This window comes from Artemia sp. Qi Xiang Cuo, chromosome 6 (genome assembly GCF_049724085.1).
Source record: "Artemia sp. Qi Xiang Cuo chromosome 6, ASM4972408v1, whole genome shotgun sequence".
Taxonomy (NCBI): domain Eukaryota; kingdom Metazoa; phylum Arthropoda; class Branchiopoda; order Anostraca; family Artemiidae; genus Artemia; species Artemia sp. Qi Xiang Cuo.
In genome coordinates, this window is record NC_142799.1 from 70002892 (window position 1) to 70025461 (window position 22570).

The 22570-nt window shown below is 34.9% G+C and overlaps 1 protein-coding gene across 2 annotated transcripts in view; it reads right to left on the reverse strand.

The window, feature by feature from the left end:
* The window catches only part of LOC148951556 (proteasome activator complex subunit 4B-like), a 95139-nt gene extending 76843 nt beyond the window's left edge, over positions 1-18296 (reverse strand). The window contains exon 1 of one of the 2 annotated variants that reach the window (XM_089091194.1): positions 18175-18296. The gene's annotated coding sequence lies outside the window, so the exon portion shown is untranslated. The remainder of the gene's footprint in view (positions 1-18174) is intronic. The other variant, XM_089091195.1, reaches the window with a different exon arrangement.
* Positions 18297-22570: the final 4274 nt, after the last annotated feature.

Here is a 22570-nt window from a genome sequence, read left to right on the forward strand (position 1 = left end):
AAGACAGAAATCTATTTCTTTTTTTAAGGATTACAAAACCTCTATTCAACTAGAGGTACCAGGGAGGTTTTGTTGTCTGGTTGTAAGCAGGCTTGAGTGCTTTGGAGAGAGTTCTTATTCCCTGCTCTACACTAGTGGGAGTCATTGCTTTACTTGAGACCATAGTGATTTCCAACATTTAAACAATATGGAACATTATGATATTAGAAAATACCCATCATACTGTCAGTTTGAACAGACTTTTTAAAAGTCTTGGAAGGATCTCTTGGGACTAGAATAGCCTATATGAATTCTGGTGATATAGAATTCCTTTATTCAGGTAGGAAGGATGGTCCATATAATCATGGAGTAGGATTCTTGATGAATAAGCAATCTTCGAAGCCATGGTTAAGAGGGTGTAATTATATAATTCTAGTTGAACATTTTATGACCATGAAGTCCATGTTAGCAGACACCGTGTAGTACCAACTGACAAGTGACTCAGAAAAGTGTTACACAAAGTTTTAGAAATGAGTGCACAAGATTGCAGCTAGAAATATGGTGCTAGGTTTAATCCCCAAGTTGGAACAAATAGGGGTACATGATATCCTGCTTAACCAACTTTGATGCAGTGAAAGAAAATAACAAAGATTATAGACTGCTACAATTTTGTAACAGCAAGAATCTAATTATAACCAATGCAGTAGTAGTAATCGTTTTAATAGTAATAGTAGCAGCAGGGGTATGCACAGAGTGCCTTTTGATTAGTTCAACGTCCCTCTCAACAAGCGCTGAAAGTTTCAACTCAATACTCTAAGCTATTCCTAAGAAATTGTCCATACATCCTTTTTGGCAGCCTGAATACAAACAGTGTGTTTTGATTTGCCCTCGCTATTTACGCTAAAGTTTAACTTTTTATTACAATTCTCAAAGAACAACTCCTGAAAGACAAGGGTTGTGAATTAAGATGAGAAGTATGCCTAAAAATCTTTGAGACTTTAGCGACTAGAGCGAGGATTGAGGAAGCGATAGCCCCTCTCATGTAGGGAATATTTTCTGTTCGCTGTAAGTTTTAATTTTTCACCTTCCTTTAGTTGAAAAAAATACTTTTTTTTATTCAATCATCTAGTAGAGATAGTAGAGGCCAAGAAGATGATAAGGATCAGTTTAAGATTAGCGAATTTTTCAATGTTTCATTTATGCTTTTACTCATAAAAAAAAAAAGTTTGCTTTTCTAGGTTCATCTTATATGCTACCAAGGATGGACAAGGAGTGAAAGTCATATCAACTTGAATATTTTTGGGTACTTGTTAATTACTTTTTACTTGTTTACTAAAACTAATTATTAACTAAAATGAATCATTATTATTAATACGTAATAAATAACAAAAATTAATAATTAACTAATAATAAATAACTAATCAAATACAACCAATATTAATAACCGAAGTATTAACTAATAATTTATATTAATTGAACTTCAAAATTAAGGTATGAAGCTGAAAAAGTTCAGGTTCGAGTGAGTATGACTGACAATGCATATTAGTCATGCAATTTAAAATCAAGCCACGAAGATAAAAAGGATATGTTTCAGGTAAATTTTACAATATGTTTCATTGAAGATTTTTCTCATATGATTTTTTTTTCTTTTCTAGTTTCACTTCATATAGTACCAAGACCGAAAAACGATGTACTTCAAATTAACCTTTCTTTTACATACAAGAGTAATAACACATAATTAACATATGCAGCAACATTAACTCATGAGTATGGAGGAAGTGAAGTATTTATAAGCTTAATGGAAGTTTTATAAGTAAAAGCACAAATACCCTAACTGAAGAATTTAATAGCTAATCATTATATAGTTAAGAAGAAAGGTAAATTAAATGACGTCATATTCTCTTCTTTCATGACGTCATAATGCGAAATAGTGACGTCATACGAGAGTATACATAGACGCAATATGTTGACTAATTTAGTTTCTTAAGAGTTCTCGGCAGGCAAATATACATTACTGCCATCAAGGAAGCCATCATATGGATTCTGCAAACACCTGACCAAAGTTCAATTTCTGGTAAGTCTGCCATCATACGGATTCTGCAAACACCTGACCAAAGTTCAATTTTTGGTAAGTGAATGTTTATACTATTCTGATATAAGCTGTGGTAAATAAATGTGGGCTATAGGAGGCATTTTACACGATCAATCTATGAGTTTTTCAACATGTGTTCAACAGGGTGCACGTAGTAAGGAGCAAAATGTCCTCCATGTATTATTTACACTCCTTCAAATAAAAGCAGTGGTGCTGAGAACTTGAGAGGGGTGTTATGATTTCTAGTGTTTTTTTAGGAGTCGAAAGTGATGGGAGGGCATCCAGTCCACCTCTCGTGCTGATTTTATGACCCAACCTCCACATAACCGCCAAATCTATCCAGCCAAAATTTTGAGATAACCACTTTGCTGAGGGTAGTCAAAACATCCAGTTAATATGCGTTCGGAAATGGCATGACCACAACCCCTGTGACAAGCACTGGTAATAATACCAATTCCCGAATGTTTACAAATAGGTTTTAAAGTGGGAAAAGAGGGGCATGTTTGATCTTGGGTGTGCAATTAGCTCGCAATCGTTCTCTGGACCAAGAAGATCGTATATTCCGCCAAAAAAAGAGGAGTGCTAGGGGTCCGCAAATGGGACAAAAAACTTTCTTTCTGGTCCGTTTGAAACTTCCCTTACAAAACTTCCTGAAACGATCCGTTTAAAAATGTTCTTCCTGAACAGCTCGAAACTTAAAACTGTAATCCCCGTTCCAATAGGGTCCTAATGAACAGAACAAGTTTAGTTTGGAAGCATGGGCACCTAAAATTGAGACTTGAAAAAGGGCCCATGTTTCCATTCCCTTGAAACTTGTATCCTTAATTCACTAGGCCATGAGAACCTCAATGCATAAGATGAAAAAAAAAAACTGGTTTCCCTGACAATGTGACGCGACAAAGGGCCAAAATAATTGTTTAGTTGGGGTTCAGCTTTTTGAATTGGCTTAAAATTTTCCAAGAATAGTAACCTAGGCTACAGGGACCAAACGTTCTGCAGGAAGAGAGATGGATGTTAGGATGCCCTTAAATGGGCCATTTGAATAATCTGTTCTCTCTGGTCGGATTGAAACTTACAGCTGTAAGTCCCTGGGTCAAGGGGAACCAAATGAACAAAAAATCTTGCCAGTCCCCCCGCCAAAAAAAAGGTCCGAAAATTTGCAAAAAGTTACTTTTTGATTCGGATCAAAATTTATATCCTCGTTTTCTAGGGTCAATAGGACCCAGATGAACAAAATAAAGAAAAAACATGAAAACATTGGTTCTCCCAGAAAAGGGCCAAATTTGTTTCTTCGAACGGCTTGAAACATACACTCATAAGTTCCTGGGCCAAGGGAACCCTAGTGAACACAAAAATTAAGTTGGGTTCACTGGTGCGCAAAAATGTCGATATAAAAAACAAAAATCTTGGCTTGCCTGAAAATAGAGGCCGTAGAACCCCAGCCAAGCAAACTCTAATTATAGAATAAATAGTTTGGAGACACGGGTCCCCTCCATATTGCGGTCCAAATAAAGGCCAAATTCTTTTCGATTGGTTCGAAATGTTCAAGGATTGTTGTCTGGGCTAAAACAACCGCATATTTCAGTTTGGAGTGGGAAGGTTTAGGGGGCCATACATGGCCCGGATCAGTTTCAAACTTGTAGTTACATGTCCCAAGGTCAAGTGTAACCTAATACAAAAATTAGTTTAAGATCATGGTCCCCCCAAAATGGATCCTAAAAAAGAAAAAAAAACTGAGTAGCTCAAAAGTTGTTCAGCAAAGAGGACACAAGTACACAAGAAAGATTGAAAGAAAATACTGGTTCCTCGAAAAATGGGCCAACAATTTTTTTTCCGAATGGTTTGAAACTTAAATTCATAAGTACCTGGACCAAGATGAACCGAATTCACAAAATAAAAAATGAAAAAAAAATGTTGGCTTGCCTGGAAATTCATAGGGTCAACCAGTTCTTTATCACGAATTGAAATTTCTGTTCAAATTGAAACTTTAAAATAGAAGTTCCTGGATGGACCCTAACGTGCAACAAAAATCTTTAATCGAAGGGCAAGGTCCTCTATCGTACCGAAATGGGCAAAAAAGAGGACCAAAATACTTTTTCTTCGATCGAATTGACACTCTCATGAATTGCTGTTAGGATAAGAAGACCAAGCACTTTTTTAGGGGGAAGGGGGTGGGGCGAGGGACAGGGGAGGGTGCTAGGGGGCCTGAAATGAGCCAAACATTATTTTGCCCTTGACTAGGAGTTTTATTTAAAGAAAGCAAACAAAGTTTGGAATTAAAAAACTAGACTTATTTTGGCTCTATAGGTTATTTTGCTCTATCGGTTATCGGTTTATTTTGGCTCTTTTGGCTCTATCGGTTCGTGACAGAATCAGAATCATTTTAATGAAAACAGCTGTCATAGACACATTAAAAAAATGCACTAAAAGGCGCTGTTTTTTCATGAAAACTTTTACATGAAAACACTTCTCTACATTTTATTAAAAGCACTTGTAAAAAAAGGAACAAAGGAGTTACTAAGTCTGTTTGTGCGGCACGAGACGGGCATAAGTTTGCTTTTGCTTCTGGTATTTGCGCGGACAGGCATTTTAGGTGGTAAAATTGTCCTATGTACAGGACTAGACAATAAAAACTGGCCAAAACGAATCATCAGCTGAAAACGGCAATCGCGAAGGCTTGGTATTTCAAGTGACTTCAGAGCGGAGCTATAATCTACATATTTGTCGCAAAGAATGATCTTTACAGCTCGTTTCTGGATCCCCCTCCAAATCATCACTTAAGTAATCTATGTGATGAACTTGTGGGCCCCAAACGGGACACGCATATTCAAGAATGGGTCGAATAAAAGTGAGGTACGCTATTTTCAGCTGATACACTGGAAAACATAGGCGGCGCATCGCCACCAGTGTCCGCATAGCATAATGTCCCTCCTTAACCAGCTCTTGTACATGAATAGAGAACGAACAGTCCACACTAAAGGTGACACCCAAGATAGTCGCACACGAAGCAGAAGGGAACAAAGTCGCGGGGTAGGTAAAATCGCGTTTAAGTGGGTTGAACCTCAAAACCTTTGATTTATTGACAAACGAACATGCCCCTTAAATTTGTCTCGTCTCTGATAAACTCTGAATTAACCAGGCAGGCAAACAGGGTCAGGTATAACTTTTATTCTCCCTATGCAATTTTTGGTAGCCTATATTATTTCTCTGCTTTTTAACGTTTTTAATACACCAGCGAAAAACGACACATTTTAAAACACAACGAAATACGAGACACAAGCATGGAAATTTTGCGATCATTCCATATCTGAAAACCACGTTTTTTAAAGATTTTCCTTTTAGATTATTTAAAATTATGAAGCTTTTAGGGCATTATCACATTTTCGTCAGCGTTGAACCATAAAAATAAGTAATCAAAATTAATTAATTAAATTTGATAACACTTTTCATGCTTAAACATACAAATACTAACAATCTGTCGATTTGCAGTAAAAACTACACTTTCAAAGGAAAGCACCATCTTAAGCTGTTTAATGCTACGTTTTCGGCTGATTTTTCTTGCTGATTTATTACCAACAATTCATTTAGATTTGGCAATCGCTATTACCAAAAACTGAATAACCGCAAATGAAGGTCTTTTTCATCAAGAAATGAATTCCTGATATTTCCTAATTTTTAATATGCATATGGTTGTCTAAGTTTTGATTAACTAATCCAAACAATCACATTAGATTTTCGCTATCCTTAGGAATTCAAACTTGAGGCATGGAGACAGGGATAAAGAGATCTCAATGAAGACAAATAATTAAAAACACGTTGTTGTAGGCTATTGGTTCGAGATGCCCAAAAACAAGCTGGAATTCGTTTTGTCTCACAGCTCGCAACTTACCAGGAAAACAACCCCAAGAAGAGAAAACATTTTGAAAAAATGATTTTGTATTAACCTTTGACATCTCGAGATAGGCCGAAAAAGCTGGGCCCCCTCCCCCCCCCCCCGGAAATGTTTGTCCGACTTGTGAAAATGCAACAAAAATGCATATACAAATTTTGATGTGTTTTTAAAGTTTTTTCTATAACCCCCGGTCCTGTTTGACTTCCATTTATATCTTTTGTAAGGCAGCAATATAGATTATTTTTTTATAAACAACGTAAAACAATTCCATTTAAAGAAACAAATAGTTACAACAGAACAAAGCATGAAAAGATTCTTTCAATAAAATGGAAGATTAAGATACGTGCATATTCAAGGGCATCTACAGGAGGGCTTCAGCCCTATGGAGCCCGTTAAACTACTCAGATTTTACATGATCATGGATGAAATCCATCATGAATAATTCCACAAATTTGAGCCTAGTCGAATATTTCGAATACTGAAATTTTGCTCAGAATTTTAATTACAATAAAAGAATCTTTACAGCGCTCCGTACAATTAACCAATAGCAAACTGCATCTATATACAAGATTAACAGAAGTATAGAAGTTAGTAAAAAAAAAATGTTCCAAAAAAAGAAAGCTTTCAAAGAAAAGTAATGAACAAATTAAAACCTAAAACGCGCAGAAAAAAAATATGATAACCCAAACTTAAAACAAACAAAAATTACAATAAGTTAACTAATGAAACCGAAAAGACAGAAACTAACATGAACAGAAATACACAAAGATAACATATACTGCTGTGGATGAATAGATGTATCCTAAAATGAACGTAAATTAAAGTGAATAACAAAATCAAACTTCGAATGAACATAAATAACCACTAATAAAAGGTGGGCTACACCCCCCCCCCAACCCTCTAAAGGCCAGAATTTCATTTATACTTTATTGAAAACAAACTATATTTTAAGCAGTTTCTCATTTATTATTGTAACATTTCAAATTAAACATTCTTAAGACTCCTTGGAATTAATATACTTACATTTAGATAATCAATTCTGTTCCATTAGTCTAATGTGCGGTAATTGCTTGTCAACACTTATTTCCTTTTTTAAATGCATTTCTATCAACACTTAAATTATTGGTTAAATAATTTTATATATTTCATTTTATTTACTTAATATGTTTGTTTTTAGAATATTATTCATTTTTTAAATATTTGTTAATTTTATTTATTTTACTTAGTCTATGTTTAAATTATTTTTACTTAAATTTAAAATCAACAGTTAAATTACCATTGACTCATTAGCTCAAAATGTTGCCTCATAATTTCCCCATCTCCAAACTAAAAACATCAGTTAGGAATCAATGTTCTATTTGTTTGTATGAAATAGGATCAAAAGCAAAAATTATAATAAAAAAGTGCCCTTAACAAATAGTAAAATTAAGTTTAAAGCAACAAATGTAATTATTCTGATAAATATTGTTTTTTTCTGTAGAAAGATACAAAATTCAAGTGTCAGAAATTAAGTGACGTCACTTTATTTGTTCATATGATATCATAAATTGAAACAAAGTGACGTCATTATAAAGCTTATTAAAGTCTTTGGAGTAGGGGCAGCGTAGTTGGCATAAAGAAGAAAACTTTAGCGAGAACAGTAGGAGAGAGGGAGGGTGAGGTTGGAGACTCATCCAATACGGGGCAGAACTTCACTTATCTCTTCCGTTCCCGATTTAGGAGATTAGAGAGACTCTTTGGGCTGTAGAATAGTGGACCGTTTGAGTTGTGGAAGACGTTAAAATACTCAAAAATTCTTCATATTCTCAGTTATTGCAGGATTACTTTCAAAGATTGTGGAATGGTGAGCCCTCTGGCCCATGATTTGAATGAGCCTCAACTCATAATATGTAATTTCGATTAATTGTTCTGTGTTATGTGTATATATTATTCTATATATGTTATTTTGAGTTATACTTTTATCGCATTGCGTTCGTCTTTAAGCCTTGAGATAAAAAATGAAACCTTAGCTTAAACAGTGGTGGGGGGGAAGTCTTCCCCCTCACATGCATAATTGAGCAGCCACAGAGAAAGTAATACAAATGAAAATAATCTGTCTTTTGAAAATGTCTTTTTTCAAGACACAAAAATAATTGTCTAAAGGAACCTTAAGTGCTATCTCTGACATTTCCGTTGATTCTTTAATCCCGTTACTTTCAGATGTGAAATTTAGAATATTATCGAATGGGTTTAGTCGTCCCCTCCCTGAATAATTCACATTTGGAAAACTCACCCCCCTGGGAAATTCCTCAATGTTTTATTATAATTAATATAAAAAAAAAACCTTACATAAAAATAAGTTTTCTAAGAAGATTAAAGAGCCAAATTGAACTCGGGACCAGCAGAAATTAATTCCTATTATAGTTAAAACTCAAAAAGACCAGAAATTACTGTTAAAGAATAAACAAAAACCCCAAACGAACAGAAATTAAAATTAACTATCTTACAAACATAAAGATAACAGGTGCAAACATAAATAAATGAATAAATCTTATATAGCTTCAGTATTTTTTATTATTTTCCCCCCATAGCTGCTTCTATGCAAGGGTTAAAAATACCATATTGTTAAAAATAGTTGAAAGGTTAAGTAACAAAACTCTAGCGTCGACAAAACCCCCCCAGGGCCCGGGGGAAGGAAGAGATTCTCGTATAAACTTCAGAGAGGGCTCATTCGATTGAAAATTGGAAGTTCTAGTCTAGCTCTTAAGAGTCAAATTGATCGAAGGGCAAATTGCCCCCCCCCGCCCTTTTTACCCACCCTTTCCTCTGAACCAATTCTGTTTATACCTGAAGGCCCAATGAAATTTAAAGAATGCTTTGGTATTAACACACACCTATTATGAATCTGCTCACCTCCCCAACAAGGAAAGAAACAAAGAATTTAAAGCAGTGGCGGATCCAGGGAAGGAGTGAGGGGGCGCCCCCCCCCTAACGTAGTCTAAAGTAATGTAATTTACTTTATTAACGCAAGATTGCGTTAATTAAACTTGCTATTTTTTCAATCCATTCATTGTTGTCAATCGCTGTTCACAAGTTATGCAAGCTGTCTTTTGTTCATATATAAGGTTTCTTATAAAAGAGGTAATCGTATAGACTTTGAAAATAGCCTCATTCAATTTCAATTGAAAGTTCTAGATCCTTTTTCTAAAGTCAAGAATAATCAGACAGTAAGCAACCCCCCCCCCCATGCCATAAGAACTTGAAAATTTTTACAATCAAAAAAGAACAAAAATTAATTAAAAAAACTTTCCGAAAAATAAATTTCTAAAATAAAAGTAAAGGTCATTTTAAACTTAAGCTCAGCATATACAGATACCTGTTAAAATTCAAACTCAAGATGATCAGAAACTACTATTAAAGAATAAATGGAACCCGAAACGAACAGAAATTAAATAAACAATCATAGCAAAAAACATACAACAAGTAATAATACCCAAACTCATGGCTATTCTTTCTTTTTTTTTTAATGTCTGAATATATAAGGGATCTAAGTTTGAGGGAGGGAGAATTGTCCTGTTATGAAAGAGGTACATTTTACATGGCCATTATAAAATCAAAACAGGGTATCTATACAGGCAGGATGATTTCTGAGTATCTCTACTACTTCTGTAAACTATTCTAATGAGTAGGAAATTACATAAAGACAATTCATACAATTTATCCTTGTCGTTTAAAATTTACTGTATTTTGTTTCATTTTGCATGCAATTCAGTTGGCATTTTTATTTTAGAGCGTTTTCTTGAAAGTACTTAAAAATAAACTTATTCATACGAAAAAAAATTCCTGAAACATATTCCCTCTCACCCAGACCCCATTGATATTTTGTTGTTTGCCCCCCCCCCCGGGAAATTTTCTGCCGGCGCCCTTGACTGGGGGATTTTTTTACCCTTTTCTGTCATTCTTTTTTGGGGTAATATGTTTTTTTCCTTCTGCATTAGAGTCTCTCTACTTTAAGGACTTAAATACAGATGATACCTTTTAAGCCAATCAGGAGAAACGTTTTTGGCCTTTTATTTAGCCCCACTACATGAAGAAAAAAGCAGGGAGCCATACTCTGGAATATTGTCTGTACATTTTATATGACTGTGCCTATAGGGTTACAACTCAAAGTTTCAAACTGATCCTGGGCAACAAGTTTTTAGCCTACTTTCAAAACCCCTTCCCCCACTTCACAACAAAATGATTCATCCTTCTTGCCTAAACATTGGTCCTGAAAGCTACAATCCAATTAAACACCCTATTATCAAACAAGCCCCTTTTTTCATTATAAAACCTAGGTGTAAAGAATTGGAAATTTGCATTCTTTATGGCCCTTGCCCTGGGATTGTAGGGATAATACCATCCTCGGATGCTTATTTATTGGACCTTTCAACTATTTTGAATAATATAATTATCTTAAATGATCCCCTGCCAAGTTGCAGGGCAAAACAACTTTTATGGTATTTTTTGGCTTGTTTTTGAGGGAACCAACATATCCTTCTTTTTTTTCTTATGCACTGAGATCCCCTTGGTCTTGTGACAAAACAACATAACTTTCATGCCAATGAGTAAAAAAATGGAGGGGGAGGCTTTTTCAGGCCCATTTTTGTTGAAGTAGGGAGAGGGGCTGTATCCAGGAATTTGTTTTTGTAATCTTGGTCCAAGAACTTATGGCTATAAGTTTCAAACTGATTGGGGACATTTGGTCTATTCTCACCACCCTCCTATCACAAGTGGTGCCAATTAAGAGAGGGCGCAGGGCGGCTGGGGCTATTGCCCCCCCCCCCCCAATTTTGAAAAAATATTTGTTTTTATTGAAAAATACCCTCTTTTGGTAATTTTATTGGATAAAACTGAAAAAGCTTTCCTCCCACCCTAAGGTTTTGAAAAATACACCCCCCCCCCAAATGTTTGCATGAATTGGCAACACAGCATCCCACAACGCAACATTTGATCCTTTCAACCAAAAGAACTATGAACCTTGAAGATTTTGAGCCAATCACATACCCAACTTTAGACAAGCCCCCTTTTCCATTAAAAAGCAGAATCTTAAACAAATACCAACTTGCATTATGTACAGCTCTTGTCACATGCGCTATGGGTGTCATCTCATATCTGGAGGCATACTTATTGAACCTTTTGATGATTTTAAGCAAAATGGGTCTTTCCAAACCTTACTAGGGGTCTAAGGGGGTTAGTCCTTGAAAAACAATTGGCTAGCTAGGGTGTTAATCAAGACTGAGGAAAGAGGGGCCTAGGAGAGTAACTTGGGATACTTTACTGTGGACAGAGAGAGGATTAGAATAAAGATTCAGATATTTAACTATTTGTGACAAATTTAATAAGAAGGAGGCAACAAATTAGATTGCCAGGAAAAAATTAATATTAAATTCAGTGACAAGTTTTTCAACAAATATATTGTGATGAACTAGATCAAATGCTTTTTGGAGATCAATGGAAATTCAATTTAGCCAAGTATTAGGTTTTTCAAGAGTTTTTCCAATGATGTTCACAAGATGAACAAGGTAATTGGAAGTTGAAGTGGATATGATGTTCCCAAATTGCCTCAGGTTGGATTTGTTTCTTAAGCCAGTCTGCTGTGTTTAGAGAAAACAAATTTTGGTAACAATCTTATACTGGCAAATAATAAGATATATTGTAACACTACAATATAAGATCTCTTGATAAGGAAACATCTTAATAAAATAAAAGTAGTAACAATTGATTCCTTATTTTATGCTCCTTTTCATATAATAATCATTATCCTGAAAATGTACCCCCCCCCTTGATGATGTCCTTATATAGCCGTAAATAACATACTTCTTCATTAATTCAACTTCTTTGTACATTATAGATCCTTCATTCAAGTGAGTATTCTTCTAGTCTGGAATCTATCTTCGTCTATGATTCAATGGATTATGTACCACAACATTACTTAAAATGATTTTAAAGGTGGATAATAATAGAAGGAACCATGATAACCTGATTAATAGAAACACCCTGCATATTATAAAGTAAGAATTTCATTGTTTTCTTTTATTTTTATATATATATATATATATATATATATATATATATATATATATATATATATATATATATCCAATGACATATCTAGGAAACTCATGGGCAAGTGGGGTACACTGTCAAAAGTGGCCATGGCATTTGTAAAAAGCATAAAAAAAGGAATTTAATGGTACTACTTTTAATTTTTTAAGATATTTTATTCAGCCAGTAATAGCACAACTTATCTGTTATGTAAATAGTTTTGTTCCCTTGTTCATTATAGTTTTAAATGCTAAACTCACTTGTCAGTAGTTGCATATATGCATATTTGTTTTAGTTCATTATTATTTTTATCCATTGTTGACTAAAATGTTTTTTTAATGTGATACTTGAATTTAATTTATTTTTTCAGAAAATTGAATATGGACCTGTGGTGGAATAATCACATGTCAATAATTGAATAAGGACTTGTGGTGGAATGCAAAAGCTCTGACAGGTGGCAGTGTGTGTTTTTAAAATGTCTGGCTTTGATTATTATTTTTACCAAAAATATGAGATTAGATCATGTTTTATGGTGATTAAATCTGTAATTTTGTTTAATATTTGTCTGAAGGCCTATGCCTGACTACAAATACTAGAAAAGCTACAGACTTATTCTCTTATTATTTGCCTGTCTTTTGGTAGCTTCTGAGACCTGGCATCTTCACTGGTTTGCTGTTAGCATTTTTTTATCCTGCAGGACGGCAAACTCCCATGTTTGGCCACAATACCTGGGGTAAGTTCAGCATGCAGTACCAAAGTGTCTGAAAGTAGGCTATGCTTGTAACAGCTGTGTAAACAACACATTTCCTCAAAACCCACACTTTGGCTCAAAACCAAAAACTTGATTTATTCTGGCATTGTTTAACCCTGTCAAACCAGTAGGTGAACTGAAATTCTATTTTTTCCTGTTAAAGTTAATTCAAGATAAAATGCTTAAAAAGTAAAAAAAGAAAGGAGAAAAGCAAGAAAGGTGGCTGGGATCCAAAAAAAGCAGTTTTTTCTGTCTTAGTCAACAAAAAGTCAGTCAGATTCTCTGGAAGTGCCACAGGTATCCCTAGAGGAATGCTGCAAGACTGCAAGAGGAAAGCAGGTGTGCCTTTCCAAAAACTAAGAGGGTCATAATTACTCTCACCATTTAAACATTTGCCTCTCCATTACTTGGAAAATCTGTCTTGGCTTTTTCCACAATTAGCCATGTCTTGATGCCTACTGCAAAATACTTGATTTTCAATTCAAAATCAATGTACTACATGACTGCATGAAAAAAGTTGAGAAGCTTGCATACACTTATGCCAAGATTGGTACTGTAGTTTTATGAATTGTTTTAAAACTCTATCAGTATCAGAACACTAGAAGGTACAAGCTTATGATGAGCAACTGCTTTCAACTGTCACAGTGTAGGAGCTTTCTTTGACAACCTGGAGCAAGACCTAGATAAACGCATGTTCAGACCACAAGACATTTGGAATGTTGACAAATCAAGTCTGAAAAACATCCACAAGCCTGGTAAGACCACTGCACAACAATACCAGAAGTAAGTAGGGAAGGTAATGTCAGCAGAAAGTGGTCAGTTGACCCCAATTTGTACTGGAGTTAATGCATTGGGAACATAGTCCCTCCTTTACTTATTTCCTCAAGAAAACAGTGTCCAGAAATTTTACTCAGGGGAGCTTTACCAGGAACCATCATTATTGGCTCAGAAAATACTTCTGGCTGAATGACATGTGTGTGTGTGTGTGTGTGTTACTGTGAATGTCCAAAATCTGGTTAATTTGATAAATGTCTGAAATTCCTTTTTCTCTGATTGAATTCAATTAGCTTTAAGTCAGCTTTTTCAGTCTTGTGCAAGCTATGAAGGTAAAAGTTAAAGTTAGGTAATGTTAATTTGGGCTAGATTATGTTAAATTTGGTTATAAATGCCATATATAAACCAACAAAAATATGGTTGGTTTGGTTGTAAATACAGGTTAAAAACCTAACTGAATCTAACCTACTCCAGTGATCATCAAACCTTGCATTAAACTGAAAAACTTGATAGGCAACACTGACCAAATCCAAGAAAAAAAGTATTTTGGATGTTCTATGTAATAGGCATATATATATATATATATATATATATATATATATATATATATATATATATATATATATATATATATATATATATATATATATATATATATATATATATATATATATATATATATATATATATATATATATATATATATATATATATATATATATATATATATATATATATATATATATATATATATATATATATATATATATATATATATATATATATATATATATATATATATATATATATATATATATATATATATATATATATATATATATATATATATATATATATATATATATATATATATATATATTGTAATCCCGAATAGAGGATTACAACAACCAAAAACCCTAAAAAAGAAAACCAAAAGTTTAAAGCTTAGTAGATATTGTTGTTAGAAATGGGCCTGGGGCTGGTAATTGCAAAAATATTTGTATGTATTTCAACAATGGGTTAAAACAATTCAAAACTTTTTAAAAAAGAAAACTAAAAGTTTAAAGCTTAGTAGATATCATTGTTAGAAATTGGACTTGCTTTAAAAATCAAATATCTTTGAAAAGACTGCAATATGAAAAGACAGCAAATTGTCCACAATTAGAAGACAAGCAACAATGAGAATCCATATATAGAAGCATGCCATGGTGTTGCTGATTGGCCCTGGCACTTGGCACATGACAGGCTTCTATATATGGATTCTCATTGTCACTTGTCTTCTAAATGTAGACAATTTGAGCCTGTTCTTGATGATGATGTCCAAATGGACCTTAAACTAGAAGAAGTGCCTTAGTAAAATTATGTCTTTTTTATAGGATCTTCAACTTTGCCTTAGCTTCTCTTTTGTCATTATGAAAGACATATTGCCAAACCTTTGTTTCTTTTAATTCTTCAGGTCATGGGTCAAAAACTTCTTTTTCTTCCTATGATTCATACAGTCCAGGTTTTTGATATTCAAAGGTATGGTAGGCATTGATGATATTATTGATGTCAAAATCCAAAACCCAATCACCATCACTATCATTTTCAATTTGTTTGGTTTGCTTTACCTTGGCTTGTCTTTCATCATCATGAAATACATATTGCCAAACCTTTGTTGTTTTTTTTTTTTTTTAACAAAGGCATGTAGGCATTGATGACCTTATCTATTTCAAAATCCCAAAACCAATCATCATTGCTATCATTTTCAATTTTGACACTTTTTGATTCTTGCTGTCCAGGTTGACTTTCATTGACTTGCTCACATGTTCAGTGTCATATATCTTCTAACCATGTGTATCTTTGCTCTTCATTTGCATTTTTGACATGCCTCTGCTGTTCTTCTAACCGCATTTGCTCTTCCATTTTATTCTTGTCTTGCTCACATGCTTGGTGTTGCATGTCTTCTAACTGCATGTGTCTTTGCTCTTCATTTTCATTGTTGACATGCTGCCACTTTTCTTTTAACCATGTATGTCTTTGCTCTTCATTTTCATTTTTGACATGCTCTAACAGTTGTTTTTGTATATCTTCTAACACCCGTGGGTTTGCTCTTCATTTTCATTTTTGACATGTTTTTGGATTTTGGTTGCTAAAGACAATTTAGCAATGAATTTGCTTTAGCTGCATGTATTGGTGTTGTGGCAAGTGCTGGTGCAATTTTTGTTTTTTGGGCCTTCCAACAGACATTATATTATATAAATAACTGATGTGTTGGAAAATCTAAAATCTTATTTATGCTATGCATGGCATCATATAAGAAAATGCTTATATGATGTACTAACATAGTACATGTCATTTGCAAAAACCAAAATTAAGGCTCTTACCAAATTTTCTCAGACTTTGGACCTATCTAGATCATTTTTTATGCAAGAACATTCCAAGATACCAATTTTTCCAAAAAAAAAGTATGGAGCTGTTTTCCAGAAAAAAATAAATACATATATAGGCTATATACAATTACTACTCATTTATAAAGATAGTATATGTAATAATAATATATATATTATCACATATAAATAGGAATAAGGTAATACTAACATAAGTAAAGACTAGTAAAGACTAGCAGTAACATAAGTAACACAGTAAAGACTATACAGTTTAATACTGCTTCTGAGTAGAGCAACTATTGTATTCTGATAGAGCATAAATAAAAGGTATAAACTGGCATGTTTATGCAAATTGTAGGTCAGGAATAGAAAGATCTCCACATTTTCCATGCAATTTCTTGTTTTTGATTTCATCTTATTTACAGGTACATGGGTTAAACAAGAGTAATTCATTGGAAAATAGGCCTAGGCCTACTGTAAAATTCTAGTTTATGTACTTTTTCTATCTTTGAAAAGGGTTAGGTTAGGAAAATGAAACTTTCAGTAATGAATCTAGGCCCAAAAACATAATCAAGATTGCCAAGCTACTATGTTACCTCTCTTCTGATTTTTAAGGCTTAGAAAATTTTGTAAATATTTACCAAATCATATTATTGAGTTACAACTAAAGTGAATATACCACTTGATGCCTTTTTTATGCTCTTTAGGAATATAATAATCATTTTTGTCAGAAAAGAATTTTAGCCCCCCCCCCTATATATAGCCTACCAATTCAGGGTAGCCTATATATTCGCACATTTGGGGGGTGGGGGGAAAGTTTAAACTTACCTCTCATTTACATCAGAAATAAAATTACCCCCCCCCCCCCCTAGTATGGAAATATATATGCTGAATTGGTATATATAGGGGTGGGGGCTAAAATTCATTTCTGACAAAAATCATTATTATATTTGTAAAGAGCATAAAAAAAGGCATCAAGTGGTATATTCACTTTAGTTGTAACTTAATAATTTGATTTGGTAAATATTTACTGAAAATTCCCTACTTGACAGGAATTTGTCTAGCCTACTTCAGTTTATTTTTCTCTGGTTTTAGTTCTTAAAAATGCAATTCCTGCTATTTGAGTAAAATTCTAGGCCATATTAATGGGCTTTTTTCTTAATTTAGGAAATACATTTGCAAATTTTTGAAGCCTCATAATTTGGGATTGAGCTAAGTTGTTAAGTTGAAAATACTTTTTTTATGCTTCATTTTAGTAGAAAATCTATTTGCAAGGTTTTAATTTAGGAGTACCAAAAATATTTAAAGTTCACCAAAGTTCAGTGTCCTGCAAAGGGAGAAGGAGTGGAGATAGGTAGGCCTCTACCTATATATGTATATAGGTATACCTATAGATAGGAGAAGGATAGGAGCCAGGTAGGGTAAAAGACCTCTTTTTGGGAAAGACCACTTTTCTTTGGCATTCCAGAAAAATAGCAATGGGTTTTTGGACCACCCCTTTTTGCTACAACATGAAGCAATGTGAGGGCAGTAACAAGAACCCCGCCTTCTTAGTCAAATTTTCACCAATGATTTGTCAGCATAAATTGAAAATGTGGTCTCTTTTTGACAAGCAATTGAAAAGAAAATATTATATTTAATATTTGCAATGTATAGAATAAATATCAAGCAATAAAAGTTACATTTCTAGAATCAGAAGAAAATCAGCTTTCTGTCAATATGTGAATAAAACTGAAACACTAAAAGGATATTTACATGAAAATAGGATAATTGGTATTTCCAAAGAGGTCCCTGCAGGTAAGTCAATAAACTAATAGCCTACGCTAGTTTCAAGTGGTTGATCTTAAATAATCTGAATAGGCTAATAACCATATTGATGCATAGCTTAGACTTTTAGCTATTCATTAATATACCCAATCCTTCTCAATTCCTCTTTGGTAACAAGATGTGAGGGTTTTAATTTTACACCATTTTGCTCAATTGGATACTGGTTTTTTACCCTACTTCAAAACACCTTCCTGGGACAGTCTGGAAATTCATCCCCAATAGTTTCATTTCTCTAACCTAACCACTTTCCATGGTAGCAAAATTAGCTTGTCTAGAATTTGCCTAAAATTCACAAAACTATCACCTTATTTATCCATTGTCTAGGCCTAAAAACACCTTAAAAGCACAAAATTAGCCTATCACTATAAGCTGAAAATCCCTTGGAGCTTGACAGAAAGTGGGCTGCAATAGAAAAACGACTTGCATATCTCAAAGTTTCAGTTACCAAAGGCTTGTCAATAACAGTTTTTTTTATTCTTGATTATATAATTCAAATGATATCAATTCCTCTGAAAATTTTTAAAATAAGACAGTCACTTTTATTTCTTGCATTTCTTCTCTAAAATGGTTTTTCGAATTTTGGCAACTTAAGGTGCTTTTTTGCAAGCACCGGTCGGCTCAGCCCATGATAAAATTAGTTCAACCAACTTGAATTTTTGTCACAAGAATAGACTTGTTTGAAACCGGAAAAAAATTGTTAGTCAAGCGAAGCATTCTCGTTAAAAAGGTTGTCTTGAACCAAAAGAGAGGCAGCATTAACACATGAATTTAAAACATTAACACGTGAATCATGGTTGCAGAAGTAGGTACAACCTGGTAAAGTAAGCATCGCGCCAAGGAAACTGACGTCGTTGGCAAAAAATAATAAGCTGACTGCACGCTGAATTTGCTGGAGCAAAGCTTGAGAATAGCAGCCTGGAAGAATTTTTCTATCAAATGTGATGTGGCGCAGGCTTTTACGGCTGCAGAAGTTTAGCGTTATAGGTTGGATGTTTTATACCTAACGGGGAGCAGAGTGAACGATCGGATCAAAAAATAATGAAGGACCCGTCCAGTGGCAAGAAATTGAACTTCTATAACCCTTGAAACAGTGGCGGATCTTGTTTACATGGCGACAGATTCCTCCTAAATGAGGTTACAGAGTCAGCAGTCTTGGAATGGGAGCCGATATCAAACCACATAGCCCGGATTTGCACCTTGAGTCATCCCTTTACCATCAAAGTCATCACTGCTTACGTATCAACCCGCGACGCATCTAAACCCCAGAAAGGTGAACTCTGTTTTTTGCTCCAGCAAACGATAAAAGTTGTACAAATCGAGACCAACTGTTTATTGATGGAGACTCTAATGCAAGGATTCGTCCTTGGCTCGACCCCTCTGAGCATGCTAGTATTGGACAGCATGGTTGAGGACAAAGATGCTCTAACGGTACACGGCTGCTGTTACTGGCTATGTAAAACCACCTAATGGTATCGAGTACCTTCTTTTAGTATAAGACCCCCCTCCCCACACACATACACACTTTCACATAGAATCGAGAGATGGTCGTTGCCTTGCTAAATTTGACTATATATTGACCCTTCAGCAATGGTGGTCGTCCTAAGTGAACTATAGAGTGTTTATATGAGTCGGCACTGGATCAAAGAATGACTCCGGTCATTTCTTCTTACTGACAAAATAAAAGTAAAAAAATAAAACCTCTAATCGGAAGAAATACTAACCGCTTCCCAAATTTAACACGGGAAAATCCAAGTTTTAGAAGTACGAGTTGAGTTTGACCTGCAATTGAGAATTTATTTTCGGGTCTTAGAACAACTGGAACAAAAATCTGGTACAAGGGCAAAGAAAACCATAGAGAAGTCCTGACAAATAATAGAAGTTATCCACAGGAGGTTGCTGGACAAGTTCTAGTAAAGAGGACTTGAGGTATCAAGAAATGGTGTAACAAAGAAACACTTACTACAGTGAAAGACAAGAGGAGACTCCCCAACAAGGCAACATTCAGAGAACTGCTCAAAAGAGCCCACAAGCTGGCTTCGAGGGACGAAAAAGCCTACTGGTCAAGCTTGGCTAAAAAGTTAGAGGAGGCAGCAGCCTAAAATAAGACTTTCAAACAGTACAAGATCCCTAAAGGGCTTAGTCTGAAAAGGAGTAGTACCACAGAAAACGTGAAAACGGAAGTCAGAAATATCAATATCAAACCGTCAAGAAAGAATGGATCGGTGGAAAGATGATTTCAAAGATCACTGCCGTCAACAGTAGAAGTCGAAAATCCAATAAAAACCTTAAAAAAACACAAATCCCTCTGCCTGCAGATATTTATAAAGCAAGCCAAGCACTCGTAAAACCCTGACGAACCTAATCGATAAAACTTGGAATGTGGATTATGCCCCTCAAGACTGTCGCAAGATGATTATATTTCCTAAGTTCAAAAAACGAGATTGAGGCAATTGCAAGAACTACCGATAAACTTCATTGATTGACATAGCCGAGAAAATTTTTGCAATAGTTGCCAAAAACCTTTTCAAAAAGGAACTAGAACAACACACAAGAAAGAAACAGCCTGGGTTCCACCCAGGGAAGGGGAATGTTGATCATACTTTCACTCTGCGACTCCTCTTCCACCATCGATTCATCCACGGAAAAGACACCATCGCCAGCTTTCTCGATTTCCCCGCCGCGTTTGACTCTATACTCATGCTTATCCTCTGGCGCATAATACTTGATGTTGGTGTTCCAACTAGATTGGTCGACCTACTCAATGCTCATGATAAAGATACGAAGAACAATATCCGAGCATATGGCAGAGTGACAGAACTTTTTGAAATAGAGTACAGTGTCTGCCAAGGCTACCCAGCGTGCCCAATTTTTTTCAATTTCATAGTAGATTGGATTATGAAAAAAACATTGAACGAAGAAGATGGCGTGATATTTTAGCCGAAGAATGCGTGGCTGACCTCCAATATGCAATATGATGGTACTCTCCTATCCATATTAATACCAAAAGCAGAAATTATAAAAAGAGTGGGGGCTGCTACAGATGTGGCAGGTATCACAATCAGTACCCCGGAAACTAAATACTTATCAAGTGAGAATGATACCAGCTATTTCTTATATCTTAATAGAGATCCTATTAACAGAGTTGAAGATTTCAAATATCTGAAATCGCTTATGGACGCTAAGTGTGGAGCATCAAACGAGGTCCAAGCTATGATCAGCAAAGCTTGGTGGGCCTTCGGACGACTGCACAAACCTCTGTGGTCATAAAGAGAAAGTGAGCTCAAACCAAAACTCAGAATATACTCGGCATGTATATGCTCCATACTGCGATACGGCTGCGAGACCTGGCAACTAAAGATAGAATAAGAATGAGAACTAGTTGTTCTGGACCGGAATTGAATAAGAGCAATTTGCAACTCGGGCGGTCGCAAAAAATAAGCAAACCAAGACCAAGAAAAGATGCCTCAAGTAGATTGACCATATTGTGTGACGCCCAGAGTCCTTACACACCCTAACACACCAGATCCTTGCTGCAGTGCCTCCCTCATCTTGAAAGTTAGAATCAGGAGGTCAGATCATTAAGATCATCGAGGCTAGATATTGAAAGAAAAAACAAGGACGTCGAACCACTTGGCGATTTCTGGAAATATGGCTAAAAGTGGGAAAAGTCGTGGTGTCAACTCATTCAACCACAGATAGAGGACACATCACTTTGGCAGAACCTGATCCAGCACCTTCTTGGTGCCAAGTTTGGCTGAATGGCCTCTGCTTTGTCATAGATAAAAATTTTATTTAAATACGCCTTCAATAGTTTCCGCAATTCTTTCTCGATAACTGACGAATGAGATCTTTTTTGCTACTTATAAAGAGCCCTAGATTTTTTAACTTCCATTAAAATGAGTCCTCTTTCCGTAGTCTACGACTACTGGTTTGAAACACTTTCCCCTTTGATAAGAAAAATTAAATAAATACGAATGCGCGACCGTCCTTCTCCGGAAAACAAATATTTGTATTTGTGTAGATTGTAGCTTTAACATTATCATACAGGTCTTCATGTATCATTTTCATCAAGGCTGCCTGACCTTTTTGGAAATTATTCACCTATTTTTTCTCTGAATTATCAAAATTTCATATGCTAATTGGTTTAGCTGAAAAAGTTTAAAATTAATGAGTTTCGGTTACTTCGAATCAGAATTAACAGTAGATTCAGTTGGTGCATTCATTGTAATCCAAACTTGACTTTCTTATCAAGTCAAGTCGTTCTTTAATATCAGTTTGCTACTACAGACTGTCTGATTTAGGGTTCTCTTAAATGTTAGGGAGGCTAAACCTCGCTCTCTCTCCTCAATCTTTGCTTTTTAAATTCAAGTTTAGTATTTTAAAATTATATAGTAATTTTACTCGTATAAAAAATGTTCAGATCATCACTGAGTTGTGATCTTCCCTGAAAAAGTGCATAACGTAAAATTTTTCTCAGGATGTGTGTGTGTGTGTGGGGGGGGGGGGTAAAAAAAAGTCTAGTAAAAATAATTTTGGTTTCTATTGGGAGTTCTTTGAATAAGTCTTTTTTTTATAGAGATCGGATTGCCACCTCCATCCATTCATTTCCAGTATCCATATGAACACGATCTCTTATGTTACACTTAAAATTGCCCTGTATCAAGATGAAAAGTATCACCCCGCAGTGCCTAAATTACAGGCTTAGTCTAAAACTACGCCTCGGAATGAAGACTTGTGGGTAATTCTTTCCCCTTAAATTTCTACTTTTATTTGAAAGCAAGTTAAAATTTAGAATACTTGAGCCTAAAAATGTACTGTTT